The sequence below is a fragment of the Electrona antarctica genome, assembly GCF_951216825.1.
Source record: "Electrona antarctica genome assembly, chromosome: 2".
NCBI lineage: Eukaryota > Metazoa > Chordata > Actinopteri > Myctophiformes > Myctophidae > Electrona > Electrona antarctica.
In genome coordinates this window covers 3,209,277-3,228,357 of record NC_136807.1, presented here as the reverse complement: position 1 = coordinate 3,228,357, position 19,081 = coordinate 3,209,277, and the positions used below count along the sequence as shown (strand labels likewise).

Sequence of the window (19,081 nt, the reverse complement as noted above, 5' to 3'; positions counted from 1 at the left end):
GATTCAGGAGCATCGGGAGCTGTACTACCAGACTCTTGAACAGCTTTTACTTGTCAGCAATCAGACTGCTGAACAAGAGCTAAGTTTTGACGCACTGAACTGAACTGATTCATGCTATGCATGCAAATAGGGACTCTTTTTGTTATAGCCTAGTCGTACATACATGCACCCATGACGAACTTTTATTTAACTTGCACTCACTTTGTTATGTCATGCACTTTATGTTCTTCTCTCTCTACCTTAAACTGCAATATGAGCCTGCACAACCAAGTTTTTCACCCACCTTACTTGTAATGTGATGTGACAATAAAGATTGATTCTGATTCTGATTCTGAGACCCACTGGTGTAGCAGGGTGTTTCCAGTGAGACAACATGCACAGTAGCAGCACCCTGACTCTGTTTGACCAGAATGGAACAGAGCCTTCATTAGTAGCAGCGGTAACACCTGTGAAGAAGTATAGGGAAGGGGCCCAACTTCGCCCAAGTTCTTTTCAAAATGGCGTGTGTGCATAGAGCCCATTTGGGATATATTATGGGCTCCATTTCCGTCACCGCTAAACCCCTTATCCCTAAACTTCTTTGCCTTTTATTTTTTTACTATTTTGCAAAACATTTTTCAATAGTTAAAATGGCCAGTCTACAAGCTCACAACGTGTCAATGTAGATTGGCTAGTTGAACTATTCAAAAATGTTTTTCAAAATAGTAAAAAAAGGCAAAGAAGTTTAGCGATAAGGGGTTTAGCGGTGACGAAAATGGAGCCCATAGCCTCTTAACCCATTTTGAGCGGTAACCCCTTTTGGTGTTTTAAACATTATGTTATAATTTAGCTTTTTGAAAAATCGTTAAAATGTGCCTCAAATCTTTCAAAAAATTGTCATGATTTAGAACACTTTTTTGTTTTAATTTCGACGTCAGGCCTGAATGGGTTAACTGTTTGAGGATATTACATTTATGGATTTCAGCTTTAACGTCTGATGATGCAACACTACATCCATGTACATCCAGGGGTTCTCAACCCGTGGGTAGCGACCCCTCGGGGGGTCGCCAAATTATTTTAGGGGGTCCCCAAATTATTTTCAAAAAAAAAAAAAAAAAAAAAAAAAAAAAATTAAATTTTATTTTCACGATTTTTCAAAAATAGCAGACCTACAAGCTCGTAGCGCGCCACTCGGTGGCGCGCTATGAGCTTGTAGATCTGCTATTTTTCAATAGCTAAATTATAACAATGCTTAAAACAACAAAAGGGGTTCCCGCCCAAAATGGTTTAAGGTTATTGTAGCAGTCAATTTATATTGGGGGTCGGGAGGGGGCGGGGCGGGGGTCGCGAGACATTGCCAAAGCATTTCCGGGGGTCCCCGGCCAAAAAGGTTGAGAACCCCTGATGTACACAACAAGCATTGAAGCGCTGGGTGGGTAAACGTCCTTGTGGACTGATGTGTTTTTCAGCAGTTTTCTGCCGTTTTCCGAAAATATCAGTCTGCACTCTACAAGGACATGAACACAGTCAAATCAAATAGTGTTCATTTGACTCTGGGAGGGTACAGATGTAACCATAGTGTTCATTTGACTCTGGGAGGGTACAGATGTAACCATAGTGTTCATTTGACTCTGGGAGGGTACAGATGTAACCATAGTGTTCATTTGACTCTGGGAGGGTACAGATGTAACCATAGTGTTCATTTGACTCTGGGAGGGTACAGATGTAACCATAGTGTTCATTTGACTCTGGGAGGGTACAGATGTAACCACATCTATTTTGTTATTTGAACTCTCTCATCTTTTCAAATGGATAAATTAACACTGAGAGGATTTTACTGTGTGATTTATTATTTATTATTTTTGAACATAATGGAGAATAATTGTGTCTAATTGAACGTTGGTGGGTTGAACTTTATAATGACACCATTAAGAGAACTACATGTATTTACTAAGTAGATTCTCAAAAATAGACATGAAAAATAAACATTTATATTAAAAAACTATATACACAACATGGAGGCTAATGTGGGCAATATAGTTAAACATTGGAGATTATGTTTTCACCCTTGTTTGTGTGTTTATGTATCTGTGTGTATGTGTCTATGTGTTTGTGCGGCTAATCTCACAAACCGCTGGACCAATCAATGCAAAACATGTTGTGTACGCAGCCAGCAAGCCTATATAGGAAGACACTCCCGCATATTTTTCGTTATCTAATATTTGTGTGAATGCATTACCTCATGCACACTCTCCCTCCGGAGTACAGTAGAAAGAAGGAGTGGCCTATGATGATGTCACCATGCATACCAAAGTGCTCCTATCAGCTACACATGAAGGTGATGAGGTGACATCACTGGGTGATGAGGTGACATCACTGGGTTTGTATCCTATCAGCTACACATGAAGGTGGAAGTGATGAGGTGACATCACTGGGTTTGTATCCTATCAGCTACACATGAAGGTGGAAGTGATGAGGTGACATCACTGGGTTTGTATCCTATCAGCTACACATGAAGGTGGAAGTGATGAGGTGACATCACTGGGTTTGTATCCTATCAGCTACACATGAAGGTGGAAGTGATGAGGTGACATCACTGGGTTTGTATCCTATCAGCTACACATGAAGGTGGAAGTGATGAGGTGACATCACTGGGTTTGTATCCTATCAGCTACACATGAAGGTGCAGTGATGAGGTGACATCACTGGGTTTGTATCCTATCAGCTACACATGAAGGTGCAGTGATGAGGTGACATCACTGGGTGATGAGGTGACATCACTGGGTTTGTATCCTATCAGCTACACATGAAGGTGCAGTGAAGAGGTGACATCATTGGGTTTGTATCAAGATGGATCTTCCAAATGTTGGCAATTTCACAGATATTCCTATTGATTGTGTTTGCTGCACCCTTAAACTTAAATTATACTCCATCAGTGTTGCTTCCCATAAATGGACAGATCTACAAGCTATTGATGCATTGCTTTGCAACACGTATAAGACACGTATAAGACACGTATAAGGGTAAAACCCTTTAGCAGCAATGAGGAGTGTGCTGAATTTGGGAACGAAATGATTTAGTAGGTGCACAAAATATTGAATATAGGATAGTATGTGCTTGAGACACTGCCCATTCCAGCAAGAAATACAAGTTCAAGAACTGAATCAATGTTGCTTTAAAAAGAAACGTCTGGCATGGGATGGGGATCTGTACCTTTGTAGTTGTGTTATGTACACAGGAGTGTGCGTGCGTGTTGCATGCGTTCGTCGGAGAGAGAGAGAGAGAGAGAGGGAGTCTGTGCATGAGCACGTGCGTATGTGTGCATACGTTCCAGATTTTACTATCATGATAAATATCCATCTCATACACTGTAACAATATCTATCTAATCTTGATAAACCACAGATGACAGAGGTAAGAACGTTATATACAAAGAGGGTTTCTTTCTTTTTTTGTGTCACAGTGCTATAACTGAGGATCTGAGAAGCTTCTTCAACCCATTTTGGGGCGGGAACCCCTTTTGGTGTTTTAAAGCATTGTTATACTTTAGCTATTGAAAAATAGCAGATCTACAAGCTCATAGCGCGGCACCGAGTGCCGCGCTATGAGCTTGTAGGTCTGCTATTTTTGAAAAATCGTGAAAATGGGCCTCAAATCTTTGAATATATATTATTGCAGAGTGAACATTTTAACTCAGATCTTTGCTCCCTGTCTAAGATCTAAGTCCCTGTGAAGTCCATCAGGCAGCATGCAGGTGTGTGCCACACACACACATGTATAACCTTCTAATGTACATACACACCTATAACCCTTCCCATTCCAGCAACATGGTTGCAGCAGTCTATTATAACTTTTTTTTTTTTTTTTTTTTTTATATATTTATTTTAATTTTTTTTCTCTCTCATGGACCCGCAAACTGGCTGCCATATCAGGCCATGGAAACCCATGCATGTATTTCAAATGACTGCCCAAACGTTCTCATTCTTTACCATTGTGTAAAGTAGTACGTCTTGGTTTTAAATGAATATTGCTAGCCATTATATATCTACAAACTCACACCGCATTGCAATGTGTGAGCTTGTAGTTTCGGTTATTTTTTGGCCAAAAGATTTGGTCAAGAGACTCAAGACTCTAGACTAGAGGGGCAAAAGGTAGTGGAGCAAGTATAGAACCCTGGGGGACTCCGGTCAGCTAAGTATATATAGGGCTTACAGGGTGGTTAAGACAGCTCGGACTCAGCTGGATGTGTGAAGACAGTGTTGTCATGTTTATATTGTAGATCTTGGTGTTAATGTGATGTTGGCTTGAACTTGCACGTCTGCTCTTTCACCATGGCCTGGATGAAGGACTGCTCTGTGATTATGAAAAAGATAATACAAATTAATCACATACAGTATACAGCACATGTGATTGACAGTTTTGAAAAAGATTTGAGAATTGAGATCCTTGGAGTCCGGCCTGTCAGCATGCACAACAAGTGTGACACCGATCGGCCCCGTATAGTGAGATTAGCTGCACACGCACGCACGCACGCACGCACGCGCGCACACGCGCTTGCACGCACGCACGCACGCACGCGCGCACGCACACGCGCACGCATGCGTGCGTGCGTGCGGATCCATGCACAATAACAGCCACACTGTCCATGTACATACCGTACTGTAACATACTGTACATGGACATGTACTGTACATGTACATGTACATACTGTACATGGACACAAACATGCACGAACGTGCACGTACGTATGCGAACACACACACACACTCACACACACACACACACACACACACACACACACACACACACACACACACACACACACACACACCCCAATACACACCCCAATACATGTCTCAAGTGCTCTAATTCGATAACACACAAAACCAGTTTCAGTAACCCATGTACTGATCCTTGGCGCTGCACACGTGACATATCAGTTTACAGTGTTAGGGTGGGAGGCCAGAGGAAGGCCAGCTATACAGTGCGTGCGTGCGTGCGTGCGTGCGTGCGTGCGTGCGTGCGTGCGTGCGTGCGTGCGTGCGTGCGTGCGTGCGTGCGTGCGTGCGAGAGAGAGAGAGAGAGGGAGAGAAAGAGGGAGAGAGATTATTGAGAGGGGGGTTGAAAAGGCAGTGGGACTGTCATTAATTATGAATATGGTTCTCATTAATATTTTAAGATGAGAATGTGCTTAAAGAGACTTATCGTTCATAATTTCAACATCGTGTTAGACTACAACTTTGCATACTTCACGGAATAATAAATTCATACTTAAATATCGTTCTAGATAATGCTAATCTAATATGAACTTATTCACTAATTTGTCTTATTTCATTTTTGATTTGTGAATGTGGAATAATTTGCCAAGACATCCCTTGGCAAACGTGTCTGTAATAGGCTACATTTAATAATTACAAAAGGATAATTTTTTAGAGAATTTAGGGTTTGTCAAATTGTCAGGTATTCTCAAAATAAGCTACTATAGATAATAAACACACAGAAACAAGTGTTTAGTCTTTGTTAGTGTAGGGACATGTAAACAGACCTACTACTAGATAGTGTATTTGTTATGACACGTTTATTATTATTGTTGGAAAATAGGTTGGCCACCTATCTCGGTGACGTCACGACACACCCCTATATATGGTGGTATAGGGATCGATTGAGACGGGGGCTCGAGACCGACATCTCTCTCGGCCAATGGGAGGAGAGACTCCTCCCGTGTGATTGGCCGGCCGTGGAGATGATATATAGATTATGCGTTGGAGGGGCGGGGCCATAGAGGAGTGTGTACTAGTGATACACATCAAGCTCAATCCACACTGTCTGCCTACGTAGCTTCTCTGCATGGATTAATGTAAGTTATTTTGGGCGTTTTCCAGTACATTTCGGACTGTTTTTGGCGGATGTGATGCTTTTCGTGGAGACATGTGTAATACCCGCGCCTCTGGAACTGTTTGTTGTGGTTTTGGAAGCGCTTTTTAGAAGTGTTTGAGGCCGCCGGTGTTGCGCCGAATGTGGTGCCCCCGTCAGAATCTGTTTCCCCACAGCGTTCCCAAAGGGAAACATTTTGACACAGCGGAGTGAAGCCTCGTTATTATTTACACTGCCGCGTTCGCGTTGTTTTGGGGGTGGGTGGTCAAACTTTGCGCCGTTTATTCGGACGTCGTTTCTACATCTTGCCAAACCAACATTTAGGAGCGAAATCTCTCCCACACTGTCAACGTGTCATTTTATTGCCTCACGTGAAACGGCGAACTGAGGGGAATAAACACGGGGGCGAGACGGATTGTGACGGGGACACGAACCTCGGCACAACACCCTCCTGGCCGCGTTGCTGCTCCGCTGCTGCTGCGTTAAAGTGCTTCATGTTGACATGCTGCTGCTGCAACACAATGGAAACAATGTAACGTTAATGCAGCTAATGGAAACAATGTCACGTTAATGCAGCTAACGGAAACAATGTCACGTTAATGCCGGGCGCTCGCGTGGCGGTTGTAATAACGGCGTTATTCCGCGTATTTCTGCAGCTATCCAGGGCGTTTGTGTGGACATCTGAGCCCCATAGAGATAGAGAGGTGTTTGTTGCTTCATGCTGCTGTGATTTGCTTTGCGGGATCCAGACCGTTAGCTTTTGGATTTAATTCAATCCTTCTGCTCTTTTTTTTTTGTTGTTGACAGTTTTCTGAGGAGGAGAAACAAAGTTTTCCTGCCTGCAGCCAGTGGGGATTGTAAAACCAAAGCATTGGTGACTGTCCAGAGATCACTGACTCCTTGCCTTTTGCTTTTTGGAGGATTTTGGGGGGCGATCTGGGCGCCAGCAGCCCCTCTCTCTCCCCCCCCCCCCCCCTCCTCTCTCTGGGAGTCTCTCCTCTGCAAAGTGCGTGTGAAGTAAAGGCTGATATGAACCATCAGGTAAGAAGACACAGCAAAGCGTGCACGCTGTTCCCTTAGCAGCAGCAAGGCTATGGCTGCCATTACACACACACGCACACACACACACACACACACACACACACACACACCCCTATCTATCTATCTATCTATCTATCTATCTATCTATCTATCTATCTACACATACACGGCATTGCAAGGTCAAAGTTTGCAGCCTCGCTGCTGCATACCAGTGCTTGTGTGTGTGTGTGTGTGCGTGCGTGTGTGTGCGTGTGTGCGTGCGTGTGTGCGTGCGCGTGTGCGCGTGCGTGCGTGTGTGTGTGCGTGCGTGTGTGTGTGTGTGTGTGTGTGCGTGTGCACGTGTTGTTACTAGCATCTATTAAAGGCGGCAGTATTTTGCCATATTCCACACGTGTGCAGTCAGTGTGCTGCACACGGCCTGCTGCAGCCCCCCCCCCCCCTCTACAGTACTATATGCAATACAAATGAAGCTTGTCATCATGTTTACTGTTTATGGCTGTGTGTGTGTGTGTGTGTGTGTGTGTGTGTGTGTGTGTGTGTGTGTGTGTGTGTGTGTGTGTGTGTGTGTGTGTTCACTAGAAAGCGTGCACACGTGCGTGCATGCATGTGTGTGCAGTGTGTGTGTCTGTGAGAGAGAGCGAGAATGCAGATGGGGTGTGTGTTGGCATGCCTCCTCCTCCAGATGGGGTGTGTGTTGGCATGCCTCCTCCTCCAGCCTCTCAGCGAGACACTTGAGGTGACTCCCTCTTTTTGCAGGCATGGAGACAAAGGCGCGGACCAGCCCCAATTTTATGGCATAGTGGCCTGATTTTGAGCCTGACACAAATATCGGCCATATGACTCCATGGTTGTGAAATGGTCTGTCGTTGCTGCTGTACTGCAGCGTATTGTATTCCGTTGTGTTCTGTTAAGTTCTATTCTAATTGTGTTAATTAATAGATGTCCGGCTAATCTGTGATATCAATGAAGGTCGCCCGACCTCCAATGAACAGATTGTATTTCACAGTGACTAACAGGCTGGCCATTATCAGTCATTAACACACCCTGCTGTGTTACTTGCAGAGAGTTTATTTAGTGTATTGTGTGCCTCTCTGTGGGGCTGAAAATCAAACCACGTTCTCCTAAATAAGCGGTATTGTTAAGTAACGCTATTTTAATCCTCTTTGCAGAATCTCTGGATGCATTATGTCCCCGTGAAAGGAGTTATTGTTACTTGGAGCAGAAAGGAAAACGTACCCCCCTCAGTGAAATACTGTATACATGCCCTATAGTGTCCGATGCATTTTCCAGGCTGATATAACGTGTGTTTACAGTACGTGAACCCGCTTTTATGAATGAAAAGTGAACCTGGCTGTAACCATGTGACAATAACCCTCGGATCAGGAGCATTGTATCAAATTAATCACACCTGTGGGTGCCGACGTCACTCTGTAAGTGTGTCCCACACGCACACACTCTTCCTCTTCCTCTTGGCTGACGACTGGAAATGCATGACAGGGCCAGCCTTCGCTGCCGAGTGACAAAGTAGGGTTACAGGTTAACTTTTCATTCATAAAACCGGGTTTACATACAGTACGTAAACCTACGTTTTATTTCATTTCAAGTGAACCTGTAACCCTGTGACAACATGAACAGTATACCAAATTTGTCACAAGGAGATTGAAGTGGCCAAAACCTATACAGGTCAAAAAGGCCATACATGAGGAGTGAAACATCACAGTAATATAGCAGAACACAACCAACCAAAGGTTCTAGCATTTTATTCATCTGAGGCTTCGGGTGCCATGCATATCCTGCCATGTGCCTGGGACACCAAGTCCCGTCTGACTGGAAGACACCATGGCTGGCCCTCCAGCATCTCGTAGATCTCTCCCATCCATGGTCTCTGTGGCCAATTCGGTGCCACCAATAGTACCTGCGGGCGCACAGCAACCTCACCATCCTGAGGAAAGCCGGCAGGAGAGGAAGTGGGGGAAAAGCATACAGCCTCTGTTGAGGCCATGAAAGGCTCAGTGCATCCACCCCCAGTGGTCCTGGTGGTCCATGCATTGACGACCACAGAGGACAGTGAGTCTTCCCTTCCGTGGCAAACAGGTCTACCTCTGCCCGACCAAAGTGAAACCATACCTGGTTCACTACCTGGGGGTGCAAGCGCCACTCACGGGGTGGGGGGGGGTCCCTCCCTTGACAGCAGATCTGCTGCTACATTCTGGGGTCCCGGAAGGTTTTAGAAAGCCTTCAGGGTGACACCATTGGACTGTGCCCACAAGAGCAACTGGCACACTCTCTTGCATGCAGTGATGGGGACCTCAGCCCACCTTGGCGGTTGATGTAAGACACCACGGCTGTGTTGTCTGTCTTTATCATGACTTGCTTCCCCGACACAACTGGGAGCCTCTATCTCGAGGTTTACATGCCACCCCTGCTGCGCAGGAGGCCAACGACCCTGAACAGACCTGCCCTCCAAGACTGCGCCCCAGCCTGTGCCAGAGGCGTCAGTCGTTATGGTCACCCTGGAACCACCCTGGCCCAGGGGAACCACCCTGGCCCAGGGGAACGCCCTCGTGGACGGCCTGTGATCGCCTCCGCCACTTGAGGACCTTGAGAGCACCGTGGGAAAGGGTAAGGATCCTTGACCCGTCCCTGGCAAACGGAACTTGTGGCGCCCAAACCAATATTGGAGCGGGCGTGTGTGCAACAAGCCCATTGGCACAGCCTGGGCAGCTGCTGCAAAGAGGCCCAACAGCCTCTGACACTGCATTACAGACACCGACCTGCGTGACATGCAGTCTGTGATGCACTCCCTGATCGCCACCTTCCTTTTCTGCGTCAGGCATGCTTTCATGGTGATGGAATCCAGAAGAAGTCCCAAATACTCAACTGACTGAGCTGGGACTAAGCTGCTCTTTTCTGCATTCAGATGCAGACCGAGCTAAACCAGATGTGTCAACACAACCTCTGTGTGGCTCCATGCCAGGCTCTCAGATGGTGCACACACCAGCCAATCACCAAGATAATTGAACACCCGAATGCCCCTCCGCCGCAGAGGGATCAACGCAGCACCCATGCACTTTGTAAATGTTCGGGGTGACAGGGACAGACCGAATGGGAGGACGTTGTATTCAAAAGCCCTCCCCTGAAAGGCAAACCTGAGAAATCGCCTGTGAGCCGGCCTGATTGGAAAGTGAAAATAAGCATTGCGAAGGTCCACTGCCGTGAACCAATCGCCTGCCCTTATGGCTTGAAACACAGTTTTCAGCCTGAACATTCAAAAGGGAAGCACCTTGAGGAACTTGTTCAGTTGCCTCAAATCCAGAATTGGGCGGAAGCCTCCGCTCCGCTTGGGGGCAAGGAAGTAGCTGGAATAGAACCCCTGTTTCACTTCCGCTGGAGATAGATGCCTAATTGCACCTTTCCCCAACAGGGCAGAAACCTCTTTGGCCAGAGCGGCCGAACGAGATTGGTCCCTTACTATTGTCTCCAAAACCCTTCGGAAACGAGGGGGGCAGTCCTTGAATTGCAGACAGTACCCAAACTCCAGGGTACTGGTGTCACGGACGCGGTCCTGTTCAGTCCACTTACGCTTCCTACTCGCCTTCCTCCCTACAGCCGGAGCGTCCGAACTAGGAGGAGTCGGACCCTGGCCAGGTGGCACACCATCCTCTGGGCCATTTCCCTGAACCTCCATACTATACAGCAGGGAAAGCCAATGCGTCTCTCACTGAATAGTTTGGAGAAACACTCATGCAGCAAAGTAACATGCAAGCCCAACCAAGGGCGGACAGAATTGCTGCCTTATAAAATGTTATATTATATTGTTAATATTAACAATAAATAATAGTAAATGTAAGGAAGATCATAAATCAAAACCCTCTAAACAAGGCAAAGCCTGACTGCAACAACACTCCAGAGGCATAGGTGGCGACAGCGCACTGTCCAAGATGCGGGAGGCCAACATGTATACCACCAAAGAAGACAGCCGTAGCCGACAGTGTAAACAACAGCCAGGCTAACAGAAGCCGCTCCAGTGCTGTGTGGAGTGCTGCCAGTGTAGGCTATGCTATACTATTTTGACCTGATATCAGATTCAAAAAATGTCTTCTACATCCTGACAGTATTCTGAAAAAGCTATGTTTCTATGTCAGTGGTTCTTCGATTTTTCAAAAATAGCAGACCTACAAGCTCGTAGCGCGCCACTCGGTGGCGCGCTATGAGCTTGTAGATCTGCTATTTTTCAATAGCTAAAGCACAACATAATGCTAACACCAAAAGGGGTTCCCGCCCAAAATGGGTTAAAGGGAGAAAACATACACAATACACACTTAGGAATAGGAATGGAACCAAATAGGAATGTGAGTATATCTCACGTGCAACGAGCGCACTGCTGTCACCAACGGGAACGTGAGTTATGTGTATCACACACGACGAACACAATCGTCAGCCTGCAATAAACAACATATATGATGAGACAGCCTCACGGTACACCAAGCGGGTGCCACATAGAAGGCAGCCCAGAGCAGGCATCCAGTACCGCGAGGAATTGATAGTCAAAATCACAAGCTGGTATAAGCTCTTACCGACCAGGAGGGAGACAAGAGGACGAGTGTGTGCGTGTGGGACACACTTATAGAGTGACGTCGGCACCCACAGGTGTGAATAATTTGGTATAATGCTCCTGATCCGAGGGTTATTGTCACAAGGTTACAGGTTCACTTGAAATGAAATAAAAACGATGGTTCTATATTATGGTTGCAATCGACTATTTCAGTCTCGGTTAGGTGTTGCTGTTGTGATGAAAGAGAGAACGCTGCAGTTTGATAGGAGGGGAGTGAAGTCAAGGCACTAGTGTGTTGCTTTGAAGTGCATTGTGTTGGGCGATGCTGCCTTGTTGTGTTTGGCCCGAGATCGTTTCTCTTTGTTGTGGAAGCTTGTGGTTTTACTAGGAGGGTGCCTTTCCTATGCTGTCAATACACAGAACAGAGGCTCCACAGACACGATGAGGACCAGGGTTCACTATGCTCTCCCCTCCCACTGCTGGCTGGCCTGCAGACTGTTGTATCATCTGGTATCATCCTGGTATCATCGACGGAACACTTCAAAGTGTCTTCTGCTGTGTTCCGAATTGGTTTTTATACGGCAGCTTAAAAGCTACAACCTGGGCCTTATTTGAATGAATAAAACATCTTGGAGTGAGTTTAATACAATGCAGTAACCAGTACATCTGCAGTGGTTGGAGGTGGAACTCTTCCATTGGCCCTGGTGTCAGGTAGGACACCATAGGCGGGTGCGCTTGCACGTTGCAAACACGCGAGTATGTGCGTGTAATCCGTGCATGTGAGTCTTTTATTGTATCTTATGTAATCGTTTATGGTTTTAGTAATAGTTATTGCAATATTTATGCTCTTCTCTGCACTTTCTTCTTTATAATCTTATTATTCTATGGTGACATCCTGATTGACCCCCTTGGATGATTAATAGAGTGTTATCAATCTGCCAATCATTAAAATCTATGTTATTTGACGGCTGACCGAATATGACACAAGTTATGCCGCCATCTTTGTTGTTGTTGTGTTCGGTGATGCAATGACTCCTCTCCATGCGGAGATATGGATTGTAGCTTTCATTGGTTTACAGCATCGTGAAACAACATTGGTCATTTTAATAAAGCAAATAGTGAATTTACAAGCTCACAAATGCAAATTGAAAAGTTTTAAATAGGGCTTAAAGGGACACTTCACCCTTTTTGCAAAAAATAAATATGTTAATGACGTTTAGAAGATTTAGAACACTTTCTTGGGGGTCTTTATGTGTGTAATATGTGGTTTTAGATATTTTAGATTTTAGCAGTGAGCCCAGTGTCTCTGAGGTCATCGGCACTGGCTCACTTCCTTCCTGGACTACAATTCCCATAATGCTTTGGTGCACTGCTCCTCCTTGTGGATAGGGAGAGGGCTGTCTTACTGTATAGTCCAGGAAGTAAGTGAGCCCAGTGTCGATGACATCAGAGACACTGGGCTCACTGCTAACATCTAAAATATCTAAAACCACATATTACACACATAAAGACACCCAGGAAAGTGTTCTAAATCTTCTAAACATCAGTAACATGTATTCTTTAGCAAAAAGGGTTTTGCAAAGTTTCCCTTTAAGTGTTTATATACAGTGTATATTAACAATCTATATATACTGTGTATATATAGGTCAACAAAACATGTCATCGGTCGTCTGTGATTCAAAGACCTCAAACTGTGCTGTTGTTCTGGCTCTAGTGTTGAGGTGCTGCTCTGTCACTTGGCGTTGCCCGTTCCCTCAAGTGACGGCGCTTCCAAGCCCACCCATTGTCTTAGTGGAGGGATACAAAAGGGGCTATTTTCTGTAATGAGGTGCTTACCGGAGCACATTGCGCTTTAGAGGTCCGTGCTCCGCTGAGTTATAGGCAGGTTGTAAAATGATAACAGATGCGTGGGGCTCTTATGGTGCAGACCAGCGTTTTTGAAGAGTAAGCTGATTCCTGGCAATACGGAGCACACATGTATACTGTACAATACATGGACGCGCACGTGTCTGTGTGCGTGTGTGTGTGCATAGTTTGAGATTTGGGGTCATTAAACTCTTGTTAATTGTTGTCTTTAATCACGTTACCTCTCTATTCTGGGTATGTCACTAATAAGAAAACATCTACATGCTCACATTGCAAACCAACACAACGTGATGTGAGAGATTGGGTGTAGAGGGAATAAATTACACTAGACCCCCTGGACTGGACCCCCTGGACTGGACCCCTGGACTGGTGCACTTGGTCAATGAAGTATATATTATAGGGTTTAACCCATTTTGTGTGGGAACCCCTTTTGGTGTTAACATTATGTTATGCTTTAGCTATTGAAAAATAGCAGATCTACAAGCTCATAGCGCGCCACCGAGTGGCGCACTATGAGCTTGTAGGTCTGCTATTTTTGAAAAATCGAAGAACGACTGACATAGAAACATAGCTTTTTCAGAAAACTGTCAGGATGTAGAAGACATTTTTAGAATCTGATCTCAGGTCAAAATGGGTTAAAGGGTCTATTCAATTTACTTTTTTCTTAGTTATTGGTAGAGGTGTATGGATACATTTTAACAGAGATTCAGATTCAGATACCTTTATTTGCCATAATGTATACACAGTTACACACATAGGGATTTGTTTTGACGTTGACGTGGAAGGGAAGCCAGAGTCATTGAGCAGCTGAGGGGAAAGAACCTCGTCTGTGGAGGCTTTCGTAGCCTTCGGCAGCCACAACCTTCGTCCCGGAAGGGAGCAGGGTGGGAGGAATTCCACTATCATCTCCACTGTCGATTGTTTCACCAATTCCGCGGCCGCTCGATCTCCACCTGTAGGCTGCATCATTCCCCTTGGAGAGGAGGCCCACCAGGGTCACCTGTAGGCTGCATCATTCCCCTTGGAGAGGAGGCCCACCAGGGTCACCTGTAGGCTGCATCATTCCCCTTGGAGAGGAGGCCCACCAGGGTCACCTGTAGGCTGCATCATTCCCCTTGGAGAGGAGGCCCACCAGGGTCACCTGTAGGCTGCATCATTCCCCTTGGAGAGGAGGCCCACCAGGGTCACCAGCATCACAATACAACACTGACAATATGACACATGAACACATGGGGCTCTGTGATGTTCGTCTATGAAAACTAAACTAAACAAAAACTAGAAAATCTCTGCCAGGCCGGGTTGCCTATACCCAGGGCTGTATCAGGAGTGGGGTGCAGCCGTCAGGACAGGAAGGTGCCTGGGGGTGAATCTTTTACGCCTTATGAAGGCAAAAGTGAAGCTTTACTCGCAGTCAGGAACATTATGGGGAAGGCTTTACCCTTTCTGGGTAAAGTGACCCTTCTTCTCTGCTCATTTTGTGGATTTCGCCTAGAGGGCTGGGCAGTAATGTGTTAATTTGAAATTTCCCTCAACAGTGCCCCCAGCAGCCACATACAGATCATTTATTATTGCAGTTAAAAAAGGCTCATAATATGCAGAAGGAGTGTTTTTTTTTAAAAGGACCTTAACAAATAACATGTTTGTGAAACAGCAACAGCAATGTCAGTCCCTGTTGAATTTCATATTATGAAATTCAGTGCTTGGATTGTCCACACAGCTGCATCGCTGTATTTACATTTTGAAAGCCAAACTACAGCCCAAGTGTATCTTAATGATGAATTATGCTGACTAAAGCCAAGGAACAGTACAGGTCTGAGTCATGTTTCAGTTATTTGAACAACAATGGAGTATAACTTGTATTGTGGATATGAGCTCAATGTGTTTTGGCAAGGTGTCCAAAACACATCCCAAACTAATTTAGGAGACAGAGGTGTCACCAAAAAGACAACTTAACTGGCATTTACGCATGGGAACTTTAAGTATATGGCCTGTTTTTTTACCGTAGTTCATTACTTGTTGTGATTATTTGTGTGTGTGTGTGTGTGTGTGTGTGTGTGTGTGTGTGTGTGTGTGTGTGTGTGTGTGTGTGTGTGTGTGTGTGTGTGTGTGCTCGCACGGCCGTGCGTGCGACCATGCGTGCGGCCGTGTGTGCGACTGTGCGTGCGTGTGTGCGGCCGTGCGTGCAGCCGTGCGTGCAGCTGTGTGCGTGCGGCCGTTTGTGCGACCGTGCGTGCGGCCGTGCGTTCAGCCGTGTGCGTGCGTGGATCCCAGAGGCGATCCAGATAAAGAACCAAAGTAACAACATTGTAACATTGTAACCACCACCACCTGCATTCAGCTCCAAACACTCCAAACAGGTTAACGTGCTCAATGGAGACTAATGGCTTCCACACAAGAGGTAATTGCATAGCAACAACATAAGTGTAGTTGTAATTGAGGAACCAGGCTGTAGTGTTGTGTGTGTGGTCACTGTGGTGTGACTAAGTCTTCTACAAGGTCCCCAGGGGCCTCAGTCAGTCGAGATAAACGTCAATAGAGGTCCAGTTCACGTCACAAAGTCCCTCGCTGACACTGGAGGTCTGGACTATAGAGCGCATTGGATTTACCAATGGATTTGTTTGGTGCACAAATTAATGATCTGGTCTGACATTTTGCATTATAGATTGTGGTGTTGTAGAGCAGTGTCCCCCCAGACTGACATGCATATTAGATCATGGATGGGCCCCTATTTGATCACACTTGTATCCCAGGAACCCTGATCTACACTGTAAAATGGTCCATTTCGTTACCTTTATACATTCTCAGAGTTACAGACCTGTGAGTGTCTAGTATTTGGTTACTAACTCATTTAGCTGGAGACCCCCTGGAGGACCCCTGAAGGCCTTCACGGACCCCAGGCACGTTTAGAACCAGTGCTATAGAATGTTGCACCAAAGCTCCCCGGACCCCAGGCACGTTTAGAACCAGTGCTATAGGATGTTGCACCAAAGCACCCCGGACCCCAGGCTCGTTCAGAACCAGTGCTATAGAATGTTGCACCAAAGCTCCCCGGACCCCAGGCACGTTCAGAACCAGTGCTATAGAATGTTGCACCAAAGCTCCCCGGACCCCAGGCTCGTTCAGAACCAGTGCTATAGAATGTTGCACCAAAGCTCCCCGGACCCCAGGCACGTTCAGAACCAGTGCTATAGAATGTTGCACCAAAGCTCCCCGGACCCCAGGCACGTTCAGAACCAGTGCTATAGAATGTTGCACCAAAGCTCCCCGGACCCCAGGCTTGTTCAGAACCAGTGCTATAGGATGTTGCACCAAAGCTCCCCGGACCCCAGGCACGTTCAGAACCAGTGCTATAGGATGTTGCACCAAAGCTCCCAGGCTGTGGGAGGTTCACTGCCTGTTCTGAATATCCCAGTGGTCGCGGTGCTGTACTGCAGGTCATTCTGTGTGGAAACATGTCATCACTGCACTTGCTGTGAGTTATTATTGAGTTACGATTGAAATGTTCTTTCATTTGTTCAAATGTTGTCGTTATTTCAGGCCATTTGTCATGTCGACGGTATCGTCATTGTCTGGAGGAAACCACCTAACTCCATTTTGTGTTGGTTACAAAAATATTGAACCAATGGAAGAAAAAAAGTATTAAAAAGCGTGGACAAATGTTTGAACTCCATTGGACCCTCAAACTGTACGTCTGCTAAAGCATCTAATTTCTCTCTTGGGTCACGGGCTTAAAGTTTGTCCACCACTGCTATAGATTCAGCTCTTGACAGCAACTGACCTGCTCATATAGTGAGCCTATTGTTTATTAGCCGGATGTCCATTCTTGCCTTCAGACAGGTCTGGGGTCAGCCCTGGGCCAGACAGGGTCTTACCACGGCCAGGGATTCATGTGTGACCTATAGTACCTGTTGACTAATAGTACTATTGTTGTGTTTCGTTATGATGGCCCAGATGGCACATCTTAATTTAACTCTGACAGTGTACAAATGGACCCTCGAGAGGTCTATTTGGTTCCATTCGTACACTTCCATTCGTCAGAGTTACAGACCTACAAGGTGTAGCGTTTCACTTTGTATCATAACATATTTTAGGCTTTTCCTCTACTTTTACACTTAGATAAAATGTTACTGATCCATCCTCGTGTTCTGCAACAGCTTGTCTGTGGCTTCTTCCGACCCTAGAAAACATGGAAATGTCATGGAATTAAAAAATTGTGTTTACTTGGCATGGACAAGTTGTGGGGGAAATTCTGTGTCCAAGAAGAGCTCAGGGAATGTCACGGCAATGTGTCCATAACTCAAACGTTTAACCCCTTTTGGGCGGGAACCCCTTTTGGTGTTTTAAACATTATGTTATAATTTAGCTATTGAAAAATATCAGATCTACAAGCTCATAGCGCGCCACCGAGTGGCGCGCTACGAGCTTGTAGGTCTGCTATTTTTGGAAAAATCGTGAAAATATTTATTTCAGAAAACTGGAGTATTTCGAATATTTTTTTTAAAATGTTGAGGTCAGGCCTAAACGGGTTAACGATGTTACCATTGGCCACTGGTGGTGTTGTGAGGGACATTTGTCTCTGAACAACAAGGCCTGGAACATTCAAGCCACAAATTCAACAAACCGATGCAACATCTTGAACATGGGTCATGCCAAGTCATCTGTTTACCAAACGTCCTCGCAGGACAAGTGAAATCCCATAAATGGTAAACGGTGCATTTATATAGCGCCTTTATCCAAGGCGCTTTACATAGATTGTGCATTACATTCACCCATTCACACACACATTCATACACCGATTGCGGCAGAAGCCATGCAAGGTACCAACCAGCACATCGGGAGCTATTTGGGGTTCAGTGTCTTGCCCAAGGACACTTCGACATGTAGACAGGAGGAGTCGGGATTCGAACCGCCGACCCATGGATCATTGGACGACCTGCTCTACCTCCTGAGCCACAGTCGCCCCATATACATTACATATACATTATTTAACCCACCACAACCCGGCTCGTCAATACAGTTAAAATGTCTTGACTCGGCTAGAAACTCGCTAGCCTAGCAACCCAGTCGGTAGCGCTCTGGGAGAACAGAGCAGCTGATTTCTATGTTTTGATTAGGCGTTCCTATACGGCCGGTTAAAGCACGGCTTAGAAGGCTGTTTCAACCAATCAGATTGCTTCCTCGAAACGACCTGTTGTATAATTTGATTTATAAACCAATACAAATATTAAAACACATAATTTGATTTAAAGGACCACTTCACCACTTTTCAACCTATCTTCATATAATAGGTCCTCACTAATAATCATGAAAAAAATGGCGCAATTTTTTTTCTACTCAGTCTGTGTCTCATAGGAGGGCTGTGAGCAGTTCAGAAACCGTCTTCCAGTGACATCATCGATGGGGAATACAAGCTAATAAAAACTGCAGGCTTTCTAGTCCTGAAAAGTTGCAATGCGAAAATGGAAGCCATCGTTCTCACGATAATGAAAATCTAAACATTTGTTTAAAAAAAAATCTGCCTAATGATGATGTCACTGGAAGACGGTTTCTAAACTGCCCACAGCCCTCCTATGAGACACAGAAAAATCGTGCCATTTTATCATGATTATTAGTGACTATAATGACTTATTATATGAAGATAGGTTGAAAAGTGGTGAAGTGGTCCTTTAACCACTTAAACCTTACAGTTGAGTATATACTTCATTTTCCTGCTCATCAAATCTCTTTGTCAAAAATACTTTAGCCAAATGTACACCCCAGAATTGGG

The 19,081-nt window shown here is 45.4% G+C and overlaps 1 protein-coding gene across 1 annotated transcript in view; it reads left to right on the top strand.

Annotated features, from left to right (window-relative positions):
• The first annotated feature begins 5,802 nt into the window (after positions 1 to 5,802).
• LOC306940973 (vitamin D3 receptor A) overlaps positions 5,803 to 19,081 on the top strand; it is a 94,452-nt gene continuing 81,173 nt past the window's right edge. Inside the window, exons 1-2 of the mRNA XM_079526277.1 lie at positions 5,803 to 5,835; positions 6,660 to 6,893. The gene's annotated coding sequence lies outside the window, so the exon portion shown is untranslated. The remainder of the gene's footprint in view (positions 5,836 to 6,659; positions 6,894 to 19,081) is intronic.